The 20,506-nt window shown below is 33.8% G+C and overlaps 1 long non-coding RNA gene across 1 annotated transcript in view; it reads left to right on the forward strand.

Moving 5' to 3' along the window:
• The window catches only part of LOC111056338, a 75,826-nt gene that overhangs the window by 24,368 nt on the left and 30,952 nt on the right, over nucleotides 1-20,506 (forward strand). The window contains exon 2 of the long non-coding RNA XR_005572479.1: nucleotides 14,801-14,845. This is a non-coding gene — a long non-coding RNA (uncharacterized LOC111056338). The remainder of the gene's footprint in view (nucleotides 1-14,800; nucleotides 14,846-20,506) is intronic.

The raw sequence follows: 20,506 nt of genomic DNA on the forward strand, positions 1-20,506 counted from the left end.
GTATATATTGAAGAGTTCAAATGTATTGAACTGCAATTTCTAATACAATCTTCAATGAATGGATTAATGATAAAAAAATGAAGATTGACCCCATAACCTAATCAACAATTCTATAGGTGGTATTTCAATGATTATTTTCAATATTCGATAATTATTGTGTTATCAATTCTGTGATCAATTTTGTTTCATTCTATTTCAAACTCCGTATTTTTCTTTGAGTTGCTTTGAAACACACTTCACATATATATAATATTATACAATAGGGAGGCCACTGTACCATTCAGCTCCCAAGAAGAGATCACAAGCAGCTATCATGAGAATATAACAGTGTTTTTATAAATCATCAGAGAAGGAAAGGCCATCAGATAGTGTTAGTGGCAGGGAGGGAGGGAGGAGGTAAGCGAACACAACACACCATAAATAATGGAAGAATGCCGTTGAAATTAGCGGCTAGTCGAATAGGACAAACCAATCTGGCTGAAACAATGGAAACGCTATTTACATTATCAGTGTGCTCTTGTCACCATTAAGCCTTGTTTTACATGAGATTTTTGAGCCGCGCTGGTTCCCAAATGATCATCACGAGGTCGCAGCGCAGCGCAGCGCAGTCACTGCATGTCCTCGCCTGTTTCCGCATGAGAAAGGATCAACATGAAGGAGGAGGAACATAGAGAATTGGAAATAGGAGAAGTGGGTGGAGGAGAAGGAGGAGGAAGAGCAAGAGGAGGAGGAGGAGGAAAAGTTGAAGGAGGAAAAGAAGAATGAAAAAGAGGAGGAGGAGTAGAAGTTAAGAAAAAGATGAAGGAAAAAGAAGGAGAAAATGAGAATGAGAAAATGAATGGAGGAGAAAAAATAAAAAAAACCATTAGTATAAGATTGATAATGATAAGGTTGAGAAACATAAAACAGGAAGAGGGAGAGATAAGGAAAAGGAGAAAAACTAAGTGTAGATTGATTTTTTTTGATTGATTGATTGTTTTTATTTTGTGCTAAGTCTGGATAGACCCATTGCACATCAAAATATTCCACATCAGTAATTATAAGTAGCATAAAAAATAATATAAGAAATAGAAATATAGAATTAGAAATAGAAGAAGATAGAAAAGAAAAATACAAATGTACATAAAATAAGAGGAAGAAGGAAGATAGAAGAGTTGAAGAAATAGAAAATGAGAAGACCATGAATAGAAACTGACAAAAATGTGTAGGAGAAGGCAAAAAAGAAAAAAAATAAAGAGGGCAACGAAACGAAGGACAGGAGGAAGATGATGAGAGGGAAGGAGAGGCAGGAGATATAGATAAGAAGAAAAAGGAAAAGGAGCTCAGGAGGAAAATGAGTGATGGGAGAGAAAAAGGAAAATCATGGAACAACAATAAATGGAGAGGAAGATGAGGAGAAAAATAACAACAGTAGGACTTGAAAAAGGCAAGGAGGATCAGGAAGGAAACCAAAGAAAGGAAAAGAAGAAGGAGGGCTTGGAGAATGAGAGATTGTCGACACAGAATACTACGAATTGGTAAAGGAGAGCGAATGTAAGAAAATGAAAAATGCATCAATGAAATATTGATAATAAAAATAGGATGAAGATAGAGCAGGAAGGAAGAGGACTGGAAGAAGGGTGTAGAAGAGGATAAGAAGAAGAACAAGAGTGAGTGTACGCGAGAAAAAATAGTGAGAAAGAAATCGTCCACTTATGTAGGAATAAGAAGACAGACGAGATGGAATCAAGAAGAGCCTCCTCTCATCTGAGAACTCATTCACCTTAACCTACATCGCGCGAAAAGATGGCAAATAGTCGCGTTTTGTTGGCATTATTTGGATTCAAACACCTTGAATAAAGCTGGAGAATCTTGGGCTGTCTCGTCTGCTTTCCAGATCGTGACAATAGAAGTCGAGAAAATATACATCACAGACGATTTAGCACTGAGCTCTGACATGGAACGGTGCAGATTTCATCTTGGATGATGAATGTTATTGTAGAAATTGTAAGTGATAAGTTAATTGAACAACTGTCCAAATAAGGAAGATGATAATTAGATGGTTTGTAGTCCCTGTCAAACCTGGAATAATTTGTTTCTCTGAAATGGTAGTTTTTTAGTCATCAAGAAACATAATTAAATAAGGATGAAAAGCGAAACTTCTCTCTCAAAGTGCTAATGGATTACGATTAGATTGAAAGACGAGCACCGTTAAGCTATAAGTAGGTACCTCAGAATTTAGCTGGAAACCACAGAAATCGAGGGTACTCTTCAATTTCGAGTGGCTTTAAATGTAATTATCCTCTTTTATAGTTCTAATTGAAGTTCATAAATATAAAACCTCAAAAAATATCAGAAATCGAGGTTGAGGTTGCTCTTGAATTTTTAATGATTTTGAACGCAATTAATCAGCCTATCTGAAAATATCTCTGTCTGATGTTTGAAGTTTAGACTGTGAACTTTACAGGTCACATCTGATAAACCTCCGGCCTCAGCTCCTAAGAGTTGAGTAGTCAGTACCAACCTCAATATACACACATTTCACAAACTAATTACCTTTTGCACACAATTTGTTCATAAAATTTCTCTTGATTACAGACTCATTGTTAGTGTCTGGATGCTGACTTTCTATCCCTATTCCGATACCAATTGATAAAGAAGAAATTAATGACAATTTTTTTGAAGCTCCAACATAAGTTTGACTCGTTATTGTGGAACAAAGAAATAATTGATACACCCACTTTTATGACAGTCTTTGAATGATTCACCTTAATAAGCTCACAAGATAAAACACCTTCTAGCCTCCTACCTCCGGAAATACCAAATCACTTAGTTGGCCCGCCATACCCACAAAATACAGTGATTTATCAACTAGATGTCATAAATAGCATTGTCAATTCACTTTTGAGTTGCCAAACCCAGGACTCTGCAATTAATTGCCTTGAACAAAAACGAATGAAAATTACTATTATCAACCTCCTTGAATATGCTATTACTCATTCTGTATCGATCCCAATCTTTACAAACATGTAAGATCAATTTTAAAGAATGGAAATCTGATTCAAATTGAATGACCAGTATACATTTTTGCCAAGTGACAATCACACAAAAAATTGAAATTTTTACCTATGATTTATATGAAAATCAACTTTGTTTGAGAAGCCACTGAAATGATATAATATACGAGTAGGTTGAGAGAAACTGATTCACTGGAAAGAAGGTAGTTTTGTTGAGAGAAAGAGTGATCGAGAGAGAGAGAGAGAGAGAGAGAGAGAGAGAGAGAGAGAGAGTTTCACTCCACCAAACATTTACTCTCTCTTCTCTACATATTTTTTCCTACAATTTTTTTAACAACGCTATACTTTTAGTCAATATTAGATGATTGGTAATTGTTGATAATCATGAGAATACCAAATAATAAATTACGATTATCAAATCATGTTCTCAAGCTATGAGTAGGCCTATGCTCGTATCGCAAGGGAAACACTGGTATTCGTAGGATTACGAAGTAAATAATAAGTATTTGAAGAAATATTTTCAACAATGCAAGACGAAAAATTGTTAGTTACATTGCAATTGTAAAACAGATGATTCTGGTTTGCAGCTACATAAATTGGCAACTTTTACAATGCAGTGCAAGCTCTTATAACAACATAATGCATTTCTCACTGCTGGACGAGTTGCATTATTGCTTCCCTCCATTTGTTAGAAACTCAATTTTCTGAAATAATAAGCGTGAGAATGGGCATGATAGGCATAATAATGTTTGTAATATGCTATGAGGTAGGTAGAAGTGTTAGCGATATGCAATGGGTTACGAGGCCATCATTGCAGGGTTATGTGTAAATTAGAGAATCTCTGACCGAGGTGTCTGGGAGATTCAACACCAGTACTTTGTGGCAAATAATAGGGTTTCGTGGCGATTAGGGCATTATCAGACTTTCACACGTCCATCCATGCCATAATATTCTAATGATTATAATTTAGCAGCTGGAGTTGTAAGTTTACACCAATTCTCAGACTTAGAACTTAGTTTCTAGCAGTTTTAAGCAACCATCTTGAAAATGTTGTAATATGATTCTCTGAGAGGGTGGGTAATTCGAGTAGGTACAAAAATGGTAAGGTTATCATTACTTTTGAATCGATGTTAAGACAGACGTGTGAACTTTGTATACTATATTATTATGATTCATTACAACTGAGGTTAACGCATTGTATAGTTGTGATATTGAAGAAGTTTTGAGATATTGGAGAAACCTATTTATCTGACCCAAATCAAGTATATTTCTTTGGAGAAATGTTAATTCTCATGATATTTCTCATTCAATTCCATCCTATCACACCATCACATAAACTACAATGAATAATTCACATAAACTGATAATATTTAATAATATTTTTACTAAAATTTTCAACTGGATTCAGAGGTTAAAAAGAGTTTTCAAACATGTCACATTCTCATGAAAAATATTTTAGAAGATTTTTAAGCTAATCAATTTGATATAGAAAAGGAGCATTATAAAGGTATTATTATTATAAAGGTCTGGCAATAAGATGGAATAAATAAGTAGGTGTAGATCACATTCGGTTTCTCATGTTATGACGGCGATAAAATCATCAGAAGATATCAAATGAGAACAAGAAGTGTGGCCTGACATCCATTTTTGTAGCATCATAGAACTGTAATTTGATACTGAACTTTTCGGTCTTGCCCTTGGGACCAACTAAAATGTGTTGCCCAAAGCTGAAAGTTATCAATTTATTCTATGGCAGACATGCCTAATGCGGGCGAACAAAAGTAAAAGTGATTATATGAACGTTGCCAAAATATCGATTTCAACTCCAGAAATAGAAACATGATAACTGTTATACAGGCATTGATCATCGCAGAAAAAACTGAGATGAATGCCAAATATCACCTTGAATTCTGAGCAGCCTGGGTTATCCAGGTAACCACAATAACCCATTCCCAATAGGGATCATCGTCTAATAATTAAATCTGATTCATATAGCTGTACAATACATCAAATCAACAATAATGTCAGTTGCTTATTGTATCTCAAATATAGTTGATTACAATCTGAGTTATCTGATGAACTTGAGAATGGAATAAAATGTGATTTTACCACACATAGTTGATCATATAAATTTTATCACATAGTTGATCATATTTCATATTTAATTCTTTTACAATACATGCAATGTATTTTTTCAATTAAGGCTGAAACCAATATCATCCCTAGGCTTGTACCTGGGTGAAAGTTCAAAGATAATGATGATGATGATAAGATAAGAATGGTCGGAATTCAGAAGGGTTACGAGTCAACGGGAAGTTGAAGTTGGTAACTGTCGGATAGTGGAGCTGGACTGAAGCAGTTACTAGTATCAGATTTATTAAGGAGGGATATACAGATGAAATTTATGTCTTTTCTAAAGATATCATGTGGGTCAGATTTACTGGAAATGGAGACTGTTCAACTCGATCAATAGTTATTTATTTTCAAGATCTTTACTTGGACTTCGTACACTGGAAATGCTATTCCAATATCAATTTTACTAGGTACCTAATTTGAAACACCATAGATTTCTAATTGAGATCTCGCCATTCTTTATAATGCATTTTCTCAGGATTAAATCAGACTCAATATGAAAGCATCACATTGGAAGCATTTCAGTCTGTTGTGGAAAGGGAGAGATAGTTGTGGCTCTCAAGTTTCAAACATTGACCCTTCATGATAGGTCCATCACAGATATGTCAGGGTTCAGCTCTTATTAAAAGGTTATCCAACATGATTGTTGAGGAAACCTGTGAAAATCAGGAATGCTTGCGAACAAGGATTTGTAAGGTCGTCATCATTACTTCACCTGAGCATGGTTTAACAATTTGAGTAATTGTAACTACAATAAATTTACGTGAACTCAAGGTCAACTTACAATTATCTTGACGTCCAAACAAGAGAAGTCAGACATTTCTGAACGGTATAGTTTACAGCACGAGCTTTCCAGCTTTGGAAATTATTTACAACGTTCAGCAACTTCAAAACCTACAGGCAACTCTTTTCAAAATATTTTTCGGTCTAAAATTACCTTGCCCAAGCTGGAATCACCTCAATTCAATTAGAAGCTTTTAAACTGTAAAATAACTAAGAAATATTTTTCGGACACAGAAGATTGTTTCTCTCAGACAAAATTATTATCAACTCCACTCTAGCAACAATTTCACATGGAAATTAATTAGCATTAGAGAAACAAAATAATGTAATATCGATGTCACTTCTGCAGATCTATAAAATTGAAGAAGAAATGAAGAATATTCATAAACAACATAATAATAATAATTATTATTATTATTCATAAACAACAATTCGATAGACCCAAATCGTAACCAATAAATCAAGATTATTGCCACTACAATAATACGACACTAATGAGCTTATTATTATAGTTTTCCTCTTACTTGTCATTCAAGTTTTGCTACATAAATTCAACAGAATAATGAGACATATTCTTATATGTTTGATTCAAAAGCCACATGAATAAAATTCAACCATCATAAAACACGAGCCGTTAATTTTATCAGATAATGTGAGCAAATTGCAACCATTGAATATTACTTGAGAAACCGCTATTTTATAGCCTTGTTTACCTAGCACACAAGTGCGCTTACTTAGTGCAGGCGGCCTATGATTGACAAGTCTGAGAGTACTGTAGCGAGATTCACTATGAACTGTCAGCATTCCGTGTCAATAACATTGAAGCTTCCCATTCAACTAATGCTGAAAGGTTGAATTGAATCCTGTATGAAACTAGAAGCGACTATGTATCCTGCACTGACTGCATTTCTATTACTAAGAACATCACTTTGAAAGGGCTGAGCAGTTTTTATTAACTGACGTTAAAGTAAAAGGTGAATCCGGCATCCAAGGTGATCCCAACGACATGATCTTCAGAATCTCTACATCGTTAGCACAATTTATCTATCGGAATAACGTCCAATGTGAACCAAATATCAGCATCATTAATTTGTCCAATCACGTACTGTCTGAATCTGTAACAGTAATAATCGCAACTAGGCTATTAATAGTCACCGTTAGATTGGAGATTAATACCCCCTACCTACGTTTCCACTTGAAATAACTCAAGAAGTGAGTACGGTATCACTACTGTATCATTTCATACACCATCGAGCTTGAGGCCTAATCTAATGACCTATCCAGTTACAGTATGAATAAAATAACTGAGTGAAGTATTGCTTCCCCTATAATGCCAAACCCTGAGGTGTTTTCGTATTTACGGTGTACTTAATGTAGTGCCAGTGTACCACACGTGACTTACATATTAATATGAGTATCTTGCTTCCGTTTGCATACTTAGAAGCTAAGCACGCTTCACCCGCGGCATTCTAACATATTATCAGTGACTCCCATACAAGCACATGTGTAATTCAAAATTTACAAGCCCGAATGAATCCCTACAGAGATCTTTCTCCTATGATAAACAATTATTCATGTTGACTTTCTTCAAGCGAAACATCACGATGTATCGATAGAATACTGGTACCATGTTCATTAATATTATGCAATAGGGTAAAAAATTCGAGAAAAACGTGAATTAATCATCAGAGCAGTGAATATTGAAGCAAAAAAAGATTTATAATTTAGAACTCCTTGTATATAAATAGTAGCCTCTGCTCAGTAAACGTACACATATATTACACGAATACTATGAACACATACTATCACCCTAAGTCAATCCTAATTTTTGATTCATTTCAATAACGAATTCAAGTTTGTTTTTTTGTCCTGCAAAATTATTTCTTTAATATGTGAATATTTCCTATTTTAGTGATAATAATGTGAAATACTTCTTCTATATTTGGTTTTGAAGCATCCAAATTCAAAAATCTACTTTGTAAAGCATCTAAATTCAAAAATCTACTTTGTAAAAATAAATAAGGACTGAACATTTTGTAAAGTGAACAACTACAAGACTATTTGGGACTATGTGTAACCTTATCTAAATTTGGGAGCGGAATAGCACAAGGTTTCCTTATTTTGTTCTCACCCTATCATTTTTGATGATGTACTTGTTGTATGAATCAATAAAGAACTGTATCCAAAAATAGGATATTTTTTGATCGGGATATGTCAACTAGATTTGATGCTTTGAGATAAGATAATCTGGATAGTATGGAGAGTGAGACTACTATGCTTTATTGAAGTACAATAAATGAATGAAATGGTTCTGAAGATTTATCATGAAATGTTTTGTCAGTTTGAACACAGCATTCATTTAGCTGGGCAAGCAGTCCTACAACTCAACATGAAATATTTCTGCAATGTATTTCTAACATAAATAGCACTTGATTTTTCACATTGGAAACACTTGATTTCCAATAATTAAATAATTTATACAGCTCATACATGCATTCATAACTTACTCGAATAAATGCCATTATTTTACTTTAAAAGCAAGTTCGTTAGAAAACTCAATCAACAAATTCATACACTTCCGTGAGATCTTGAAAGGTCCTGCTGGATGTATTTGGTGCTGATTTACTATTAACGTAAGTACTTTGCAGCTACCATACAGTAGTTACACGGTAAATCATAAAGAGCAATTTTTCACCATTCATACAGTGGTTATTCCCTCATTTTAATTGCTTTTCAACACTCTTAAATGATGCCTTGTAATTGGCCTGTCGAAGTGAACACCTTTTCGCGTTATTAACCAGCAGGTAGACTTAGGCCTATGTCAGGCCACGCCCTCATCTGTAACAAGGAACACTTTTCACGGTTCATTGTCAAAATGACTGCAATGAAAAAGTGGTCTCCAGTTGTGAAACTTGTATGAGCTGAAGATTTATGCTGGCAAACAGATGTCGGGTTTTTAAAATACGGACATAATTATCTGCAAAATCTGGACATTGGTTGTTGTATCTTGACACCCAGCCATATAAATTACATGGAAGGTAGTGAAGCATGGTTGTTAGATGCCAGAGTAAGCGCGAAGCATTGCGAGAAAAATAACAATGCATCCATAGAACTGACAATTCCAATACTCGGGTATGTAAGTTTCTGCAAGTCATTGTCACTTAGACCTCCTCCATGTAGGTGTCTCTTTAATTTATGCTTCGTGAGGAGTAGATTGCCCTTGAATTTTTGTAAAAATAATCAATCCTTCCATCGTGAGCTTGTACAGCAATCAACGAATTTACAATCACATTGGACTCGTATAAACTTCCATACGATTGAACTGTGACTACAAGTAAGGTTATTTCTATATCTGTTGAGGTATTCAAGTCTCTATAAGCTTTAGTTTATGATACTTCACCTTCAGTCAATCTTGGAGGAGATTTCACTATGGGTGTTCTTAAATCAGAATAATAATTGGTTACCAACATTTTCATTTTAAATCAGTAGGTACGTCAACTGTTCATGTACAGTAATGAAATAATAAGGTGCGTACAGATATACGCGCCGCGAACATGAGCAATTCAATTTTAATCAGCTGACTATATCTGTATTTTTACAGAAACGGAAAGATACAGATATAAAAAGCTTGGCATCAGCTGATTAAAAGTAAATTGCTCATGTTCGCGGCACGTAAATCTGTACGCACCTTTAGTCCTACTTAAAAGCAAGAGACAAATAATCATGACAGGTTACTTTTAAAAGATATAGTATTACAGAGAAACTTATAACATATAGAATTGAGTTAATTTTATAGAATTTGATGAAGAAAAATGAATGGAATGAAAGAATCAACTTCTACATAGCATTTGAAAATTGAAAACTTATTGAAATAAAGAGAATAACTTCATGACTGTATCAAAAATCTTCTCACATCTGATTATTTTTTGATCATTTTGGTATACCACACTCACTCATTGAGAGATGAATATCATTTTGTGAAGAAGTCGATAAGAAGGATGCGAGCTCACTGATTGAGATATAAATCTCGATCAAGTTTATTGAATAGAGGTGAAACATGTGCACACGAGACTGAGCTCCAAACCAATTCAGGACTGGATGAAATTTCACGAAAAATTCTACTCTACAATTACTTTACCCAACATGAAATTTGTTTTGTTCGACCTTTCACGATCGACATCATTTGTCAAAATTACACAGTACTGTAATAATAATCAGTTTCAATGTACACTACTTATAATTTCTGAAAAAATTCTTGGACAACATACTGTTCATTTAATAAGCTTTATTTATGTGGATTATCAGTCCACAAGCTTCAAAATTGGAGAGGTTATACGATGACATAGGAAAACTTTTTAGGGAGAATTAGGAAAAAAATATAATCTCAAGAATAATTTGGATTGAATTTTCCCAATTAATGAATGGATGTCATAGTTATTCAAGAAATACGTCAAGCCATTTGATCACTATTATAATGCAAAATCCTAGATTGAGACAGAACGAATGAGCGACCACTTTATTTGAAGGTAGGAGTGGCCGTAGTCGAGTGGATGAGATGCTGGCTTTATTTTTCAGAGGCCCGGGTTCAAATCCCGGCCCGGGCAAGATATTTATCTCGGGCCACTCCCGTGTTTCGGATGGACACGTTAAGCCGTCGGTCCCGGCTGCCTAAAAAGCAGTCGTTAGGTCATGTTAGAGGCCCTGAGATTGATCAGCTGCGACCTGAAAACTCTGACACCAGACCTGAGCCAGCCAGGTCACTCGATATTATTATTATTATTATTATTTGAAGGTGTGTATAAATGAGTAATATCATGATTGATGGAGAATTAATGGACATGGATTTTATTAAATTCGAATTCATTGTTAACTTGTATTATAAACTGGAAAGTGGTGAGGAGGAAGAATATGATAGTGAATTTCTAAATTTAAACCTAGTAGGGGGAAGGTATTGCTATGCCGTAGGAACCTAATATACTAGTGGAAATCGAACGAAAATTCTATCTGAATTATTTCAAAAATTAACTTCTCCCATTTTTAGTGGCATCTACTAATGGCTAACTAAATTTTTGAATAGTCGTGGAATTACAAGAATTTGATAAAAATGCATTTGTGCTATGCATCCTTCACCATTCATTCAATCAAATATTATCATTTTTCTAGTATGCATTCATTATTTCCTCACATTCATTGATATTTTCTCCTCAATCAAGATAAAAAGCAAAGACTTATTTGACACTCGCATTCGCAATAGGTAACATCTAGTTAGTTAGGCAGCGTTAGGAAGCATTCCTCCTCCTCTCAAATGCCACTTTCTTTTGAAACAAGCGTTTAAAATATGGCACCTTTCTCATTGCAAACTATGTTCATTCCCAAAGGGCAGTACCGTATTACGACAGGATTGCGAGCGGACTAAAGCCTGGGAACCACACATGAATTATTACTTTCATTTGTTTCCAATGGATAACAGCAACAACTAAGGAAGCCACCCGATATTATGCTTCGCTCATGTTACAAATGCGGATCGATTAAGTTGTGACACAGTATACCATTGATAACATAGCACAATATATATCTATTTATGTTATATTATCTTCTGTGCTCAAACCACTCCATAAGTCAACCGGCACAAATTGACTTTACGATTAGCATAGAGTAATAGAGTCATAGAGTGGCCTGCTTTGCTCATTGCTTGTTCCTTTGGTGATTTGTCTTTTGTGATCCAGGCCACAGGTGAGCTTGGGAACGCTCAAGATATTATTTCATATTGTAGTCCACTGTGCAGCCAGCTTCTATTACAGTAGAAGGAGGATAAGGAAGAGAGTAATAGAGTAATCAATGAAAACCTATTAGGAGTTTTAACTCTCCCACTAAATCGTAATTATATCTTATTCCTCGCATAACTCTTCAAACAATATAAGAAAGTTGAGCCAATGGAACGTAGATAGAAATTTGATACAGATTCATGACTTATCTTTTTTCTGTTTTGAAATAACTGATGAGAATGAATATTCCTCAAGTATAATTTTCCAAGGAATAACCACGTGAGTTAGGGAATTATCATTCCCACATGAGTTTAAGATTGGTACGTGAGAAATAATGATAACGATTATATTATGAACTAACCTATGAAAACTATATCAATAGTTATTATAGTTGATTAACTAATAGAATATCTGATTTTGTTGTTTTTCATTGAAAAATTTCTCCTTAAACTTTCATTATTCCAGTCAAATAGATGAATAGAGAACTCTAGTTTTATCATAATACTTTCTCATAATTTGAAACTTAGTTCATCATCTATCATTCTGATGAACTCATAGTATAATAATCACTGAGGTTTGGGTGAGGAAGTGCAGACCTGATCACCTGATAGTTTGTATGCTTGACTCGATCTGATTGAAGAGATTCTTGAAATCTTCAGCAAGAAGAAACAAAACAGAAGTACCAGAGACTTTTATAGGCTAGCTCCACACGCTTTCGGTTTCATTCGGTTCGATTCGTTTTCGGTTCGGTTCGGTTCGTTACCGAAAACGAATGAGGCTTTCATACATGCCAGGTTTTAATTCGTACGGTTCTAATTAGGTATTTTCTTCTCAAACAAAGCTGTGTTTGGATTTTCACAGCTCATACTGGTATATTTAAATATAACAGCTGGTGTTAAATTGCAAGATGCTATTTCTTGAACAACAAAATTTTAAAGTTAATTAAAAATTGAGAATTTCTAGAATAGTTTCTTTTTGAATAGTTTCTTATGTTAATTTTGGATGTTCAGAGAGATTATTTTTTTAAATTAAAAATTTGTTCCTTGTTTTGACACATGGTATATAAACTTCATCTCTTCTCTCCATTGATGAAATCATGTAATATTCGTGGAATAATAAAACAAAAAAAATAAAAATTCTCCTTGAGTTTTAATTTATATCTTTCATATTATTTTATTTTTTTATTTAGCAAACTATTCATTGGGAAAAAAATGTTCCTGTGAACTAACAGAAATGAATTGACCATATATGATTTTGACTTGGAAAATTTTGAAACGGATAATCACGATATCAGGTTTAAATAAAAACAAAAAAGGCAAGCGTGTGTAAAGGAATTATTTGTCTTTTCCTGTTTCCCTAGCAACGGATTCGAATATGATGAAACCTATTCGTGTCGAGGGGGCGTTCGGTGCTATGCGGTTGCTATTCGGTACCGAATTCAAACCGAATCATCGTTTCACACTTATCGGAATTTTCCGAAAACGAAACGAACCGAACCGAACCGAAAGTGTGTGAAAGTAGCCTCTCGCTAGCAACGAATAGAAACCGCATAGAACCGAACGCCCACGGTTCTATGCGGTTTCTATTCGGTACCGAATTCAAACCGAATTACCGTTTCACACTTATCGGAATTTACCGAAAACGAAACGAACCGAATGAGTGTGAAACTAGCCTTACTGACGTGTGAACTTAAACTAGTAGTATATTTTTTGTATATTATTCTTAGTATATTTAGTATATTATTATAGTTTTTATTGAATATTAGATGAAGAGGATTCGCCTCATGCACCTTATAGCATAGTGAAGTATTGAATGTTATTCAATAATTCGTAAATTATATGCGATTTGAAATTATTCAAATTAACTCATAGGTATGCAGATTCAATGATAGCTTCTATTTATGACAAATTGCCAAGATTTAAAAGTACCTATTACGTGAATTGAATGATGGATACTTGAATCTCAATTTAAATTTGATGGCTGTAATAAATATAAAATTAGCTATGTTCGGTTGAATATCTATTAGCGGTTAAACGTTACTCAATATTCACTCAGCCTACACAATCATATAGTAGGATTTTCTTCACTTCAGACTATCAGCACTGCTTGAATCAGATTTATTGTTGTTGTTTATGAGCAATGCTGACAATTTCCAATGAATCTCAATATAGGCCATCTCGTGACATGACATGAAGGAAGAAGAAGATTCTTGAAACGAGAAGATAAAGAAGATTCAAAGGAAGAAGGATATTCTTCAAAGATTCAAAGAAGAAGAAAGAAGATCCAAAGGAAGAAGAAGATCGTTGGTTTGAGGCCACAGTGACCGACAGGCCCTATTACGTAAAGGTTAAACACTGTGGGATGATGCTATATGATAATATGCAGTGAAACGTTAGTTTTAATCAAAGTACCTATTTTGCAATCACTGCTTCCCGAATTCTTCACACAGGTAGCGTCTACATAATAGACAAGTTAAATGCGAGAAAAAGAGAAAGCAACAAAGCAGATCTTTCATCAACTAGAAGTGGGCTAAAAAGGAGGAGATACCACAAATTTCGATAAAATCATCACTCAATTAATCAAACAAGAATCGAGAAAATATATCACGGGGCAAAACATTCCCGGGCTGAACACTTTGCATAAATTTGCGAAAAAGGTTCTTGATATAATGTCATTTCATAGGAACTTCAAAACTTATTAATTTGTCGAAAAAGTGGACCTTACGTGGATTCAAAGATGTTACAAAATGAATATTTTGCATAAATTTGCACAAGGTAATTTTTTTTAATTCCTGATAAATATCATAGGGTAGACTGGTAATAAATTATGGCATCTTTGCCATTAGTGATCTGAATACCGATGTGAATGAATTGGCTCGAAAGGTTAATTTTGAATGAAGATTTCTATGACACAATTCTTGTGGAGATAACCGAAAAAATTATCTCTACTAATAAAGGGTATTTATTGGCTTGTTGATCTCATGAGTACTATTCCTCTATTATTATTATTATCATTTCATTCTAAACATTGTGATGGTTTGTTAACTTCATGAGTTCTATTATTATTCATTTTTATCATTGTATTGAATTATTCTCCTAATTAATCTAACAATATTTTTTGCAGGTGTCTGATTGTCTGCTATTTATTTATATTTTCATTCTCACCACGGTAAGTAGAACGATAGACAGTAATATGAGTTAAATCAATATGTTTTATTATTTCAATCAACCATATTATAGAATTAACAATGCAATCTTTATTCTAACCATGTAACATGCTGTTAAACTCACCTTTTCCTTCATACAAAAATCACAAAATTCGCATAAAAAAATCTTCAACAATCGAAATTCTCAGAATATGGTTGAGATTCCCACTCTGGAGCTTCAGAATATTCAAATTCGAATTCGCACACCACAGAAAACCGTTATGATTTTCAAGAGCAATATTTATCAATCTTCTGACTTCTATTTTTTTCAATATTCAATTTATTTTTACACACACATACAAGTTCAATACAGAGAATAAAAAAAAGAATACATACAAAACAATACACATTAAAACAAAATAAAAAGAAAGTGGTGCAAAAAAAGGATGGAAGATTGAAGGGTTTTTCCAACTATGGATATCCATGTACTGGGGAAACCTTGAGAAGGTGAAAAAGGTATCAGGAAAAGTAAATAGATGGTAGATATGAAAGGATGGGATGGGGGAAGAATAATAAGGGAAGGATGGAAAAAAGAAACCGATAGAACCAGGTGTTAAAAAAAATGTAATACTGGATGAATTACAAATAAGTAACTGTAATGAATTACTAGATGAGTAAACTTTGAAGAGAAACATCTCATAGAGAGAAGAAGTAATTATTGCATTTGATCCAGGTGTTAATATCCTGTTTTAGTTGTTTAGTTATTTTCGCTCATTCAATATACTGTTCGGAGATTGTATTAATGATTTTACTGCTTATGTATATAAGTTGTCTTCTGATGTTTCAATGTTTGTATTGTAAATTGAATAATTATTTGCTGTAGGTCTTAAGTTGTACAGGCTGTTGGCAGCATTATTTGTAAGAGGGAAATCAGTTTTATGCTTCATAATAAATTTTACTACATTCAAAATATATAATTGCCTAATTGTGAGAACATCGAATTCTTGAAAAGTTAAACTGGTTGGGAAAAGTCCAGGTTTATTTAGAATAGTTTTGATGATCAATTTTTGACATAAGAAAAGGTCTTCCAAATGTAATATATAACAGCTCCCTCTTCTTCAGCTTCTTATTTGAAGTCAGTTGAATGGATTAGATTTCCAGAGAAGAGGTTTTCAGATTAATTGAGACATTTCTTGATTATTTTCATATAATTTAACTAAATTCATAGCATTCAGGTGTATGTGCCTCTGCACGTGATGAAAATCGAGATCAGAGATCGATTGAGATGGAATAGTTTTGGGACAATCTTGTCCAAATTGATAGCTTTGAAGAGCACTTGTCGTTCTAATAAGGCGATAATGTCTCACCTAAGCCAGGTGAAAACTACAAAATTACCCACAAATACACGTACAAGAACACACCACATCCTTGAAACCTGATTCAGTCTTTAGATTCGGAACTGTGGAAACATTTGATTACAGGTTATGTTGTGTGTATCCATCCACTTGTTGACATGTTCACGTTTTCGGTTCGAAGGTTTGGCTGTGGAGAAAAAGGTGTTGAGAGTATTGAATGCTACAAGTGGATCCACCTACTGCAGCCAAAAACAGCTTGCATGACATTACGATTCATGTCACGCATTCAATCATTCAAAGAAGAAGCTGGTGAACACGAAAAAGGAAGAGAGATAGAAGATAAGGAGTGAGAGAGGAGAAGAGAGTGGAAGAGTTATCGCCTTCCTAGCAAATTATGCGGGTATCGTCAGCTGATCTCTAATTCGTATTCGAAAATAGTAGTCGAGAACTCTTCAGCCTGTACAAAGCCTACTTCTTGTATCATCATTACAAACCGTGCCGTTATTATGCAACGATCGGTGTACGGTATTCAAAACATATGCAAACAAACAGTGAAAAACCGGAACTTCGATTATTACTACCAATCTTTACGATACTGTACCATCAAGAGCAGTACAAAAATGTGGTTTCTTTGATTTGTCTTGGCCAATTTGTCTAACTCGTTCGCATGTTGACAGTAAACTACTCAGAAAACAAGTAGTTCGCAACATTTTATTATCACTCATGGGTGTTCTGCGGTGAGAGATTTCCTTAGCAAACGATTTTCAATCAATCTGTGAGCAGTTGTTGATGGGGATTTGAGAAGAGTCAACGAGAAATAAGAAGGATGAAGGATATGCAATTGTGTTTTCTTTCTGTATTCATTAATGGGTAGCTCTATCAGCCTCTAATGAACGTCAATATAAGTAATTATCGTGTCTTATCAGTCATTGATAACAAATTCACTTGAAGAAAAAGGCGAATTTTTATCTAGTTGTACAACCCTTGAAAATCTCTTCTTCGAAGAGGATAAACACACGTTCCAGAGATCATTATGAGGTAATTCATTAATATTGGAAGAATCAATAAGTAAACAAGAATGTGCATAGCCTAATTTACACAAATATTTCCTCAAGAGTTTTTTCCTTATATACGCGAAATTTTCCTAGTGCGAGAGTAATGGGATTATAGATTATTTTTTGTATTATTCATAAGAATATTAAAGTATGAAAAAATATGTTGCTAACTATGGTGTCCAGTATTGACGAACTTACACTGATAAGTACCGGTACATCACAATAAAAATCTAAGCAAATTGTTTCGAAAGATTGACTTTCCCCAAAGCTGAAGTCTCTTGCTTCAACTAATTCGAGTCATGAAAGTCTTCAACATTTATTTGAGTCCTGAATATTGTAACTTCCATTTGCTCCAAGCATTGCAAGAGATCGCAACCAAATGTGGTTGAATAAATTGTTCAGATTGCAATCTTTATGGAATGCAGTAACTACATAAGGCGGAATCATCTGAGGATGATGCACAGAACCCATGTCTGACAAAAATATTTCATTGCAATTCCATAGACAAACCACAACAATTATTAATGACCTTTCAGCTTCAATTACACCAATTATTATTTCAATTTGGTGCCATCAATTCACTTTGAATTACAGTATTTGATGGAACTATGAAGAATCTCATACTAGCTCGGAGCACAATAAAAATTTATTAGTATAATTTCAGGAGTTGAAAAAACTAGAAGGACGAATCAGAGTATATGATAGCCATGCGGCATCACCTGTCTTATTAAAGTAAGATAAAATTGATTAGTTGGCCGTATAAGGTGAGATGCATATGAATATAATGGGGACCGGTTCTGAGTAATTGGATCACAAGAGCATTTTTTATAATGATTATATATTTCTGATCTTCATTCTGTTTAATACATAGAGTACGTGAGCTATTTTGATACAAGTGTAAACTTAGTAAAAATAATAAAACGAAAGCTTAACGTGGAATGAGCCAATTTAAGAGCCAAGGTACGGGTTCGGAAACAAATAATAAGTTTATGTGACGTTATTACATCTTGAGAAAAAATTCAATACTCGAGCAATATTAAGGTACCGGTTAGGTACCGTAAATATTATTAAGAATGCAAGTTAAGGATTCAAATACGTAATAGCACGGAGTAGAGAACATCGCATACATCAATAGGTTCCTTCTTCTGTGGTAATAACTTTCTCGTACACAGCTTTATACACAGGCTTGTACTCTCGTATCCCGTAGTCTATTTTTGAGAATTAAACATGATTACTGAATGGGAAATGGGAAATTATACCAGACTTTATGACTTAATATAATACTTTTAATAAGACTGTCAGAGCTTTGCTCGGTTGTAGATTTTTTTAATAGGATTCCAAATCGAGTATCATGAAAGCCAAGATGATAATTGTTATAATAAATACATAGTCACTCATTCTCCAACGTTTTTAATAATTAATTGCTATATTTAAATATCTGTTATAGTTTACTAATAAAGATAAATTAAATCAAAAACGACCAGCACTCTCTAAATTTGTACTACTTAAATACTTGTAAATACTTTTCATTACTCGAGATGAAGTCCAAAGTAGAATAAATACAGTCAAGGGTTCTCGGCCTTTTTGAGAAATGCATGATTCTCTTCTACTTGAGAATAAGCCTGCCAAATATTGGACTTATGAATTTATTACATAGTGCCCCTTGTCATGCATATTTGGTGCGAGTTTTTAATCGTTCAATAAGATAGACCTACGAACTTTTTTATAATACATAACCAATAATAATATATATGTTTAATAATAATAGGCTACATAATTTAACTAGATGGATAAATATATTATAGATTACACTAATTATAATTACGTGGTGTGTGTGAAGTAAACTGTCAAAAAGCTATTAAAAATACATTCCAGTATGACCTTATGATTTCGTTTCGAATATTCAAAAAACATGTAGTTCATTGGAAATCGGAGACTGGGATCTATTATAGAGAATTAGATACAATTCCTATGCAAAAGAAACAAAATTTGAGTAGAACTAGAGAACTAGACTACTCTGAGTAACGTTCAAAAAAGTGGATCAATTCAAATAGAATGTCTTAATAATATTAGGACAAAGAATTCCAAGCGTTCTAATCTTGGCAATCAATCAATTTTAGTATGATTGGAAAAAGTGGGAAAGGCTTAATCAATATTCCTCAAATAAAGTGAAATGTACAAGATGGCAATTTTGATAAATCGAACTCAATCAACACTCTCCTAACTTGGAAACTCTATTCTGAAATCACCCCATTTTCATAAAAACTACAAACCGAGTAACTCAATCTGCATAATATGAAAATAGCTCCTCTTAAAAACATTAAGGTCACGAGTAGAAGCACGTACCAAAAGAATTTTCCAACTAATCACGTTGTTATCTCTAGTTTAATGAGGATAATCATGAGTGCCTGGAGAAAAAACCAATGTAATCACTATTCTATCCATATTGGTGCATTTCTTTACCGGTATTAATGGATGATTTGTGGTGCATTTATTTACCCGTAAAAATTCCTGCACACCGACTATGTAATTTTCAAATTAGGAGAGTTGGTTATAAATGCGATTACTACTGGATAATATCCAGTTTTGATTTTTTCAAGACAATATTCAATCAAAGCCACGATTGAATTCCAGGAGTTTACGATTATAATGATACGCTACGTGAATATATATCACGCTATTATATCGTTACCACTGTCAGAACTATAATTTGAATTCGAGCTTTGTTCCGGAGTTTGATAGTGTCAGTAATAGAATTCACTTTATTTATGAAATTGAGCTTCTAAATGTTGACAGCTAGGTGCTTTATTGCAGTATAATTCGATAATTTCTGAATGCCTATTGAGCTTACAAGTTATTGATGTAATTCTATGGGCGTTCCCATAAAAATACATTTTTCTATCATGAAGTTGACTACAGGTTGAAGTGCACTAGTTTTTTCAAAAGGAGTATATTGTCTTCAAGGCCTGCATGTTGCAAAAGAACGTTCTTTTAAATCTACATAAACTATCCGAACATCCAATAAGAAGATGAAATTGATCTTGTGAACGATCCAACAACCTAGTATTGGAGATCATGAAGAGTACCAGAGGAACATAGAATTTGTTGAACGCTTAAGAGTCTTGGAAACCTCAGTGTCATTGAATCATAAACATATTGTTTTCAGTGAATCATTCACATATTTTCTAGTGTTTAAATATATTGTTTTCGTTACTGACTTTCAAAATAACAGAGGTGCGTAATTGGTCTACCTATATTCCATTAATGTACTTAA

This window comes from Nilaparvata lugens, chromosome 11, assembly GCF_014356525.2.
Source record: "Nilaparvata lugens isolate BPH chromosome 11, ASM1435652v1, whole genome shotgun sequence".
In the NCBI taxonomy this organism is placed as follows: domain Eukaryota; kingdom Metazoa; phylum Arthropoda; class Insecta; order Hemiptera; family Delphacidae; genus Nilaparvata; species Nilaparvata lugens.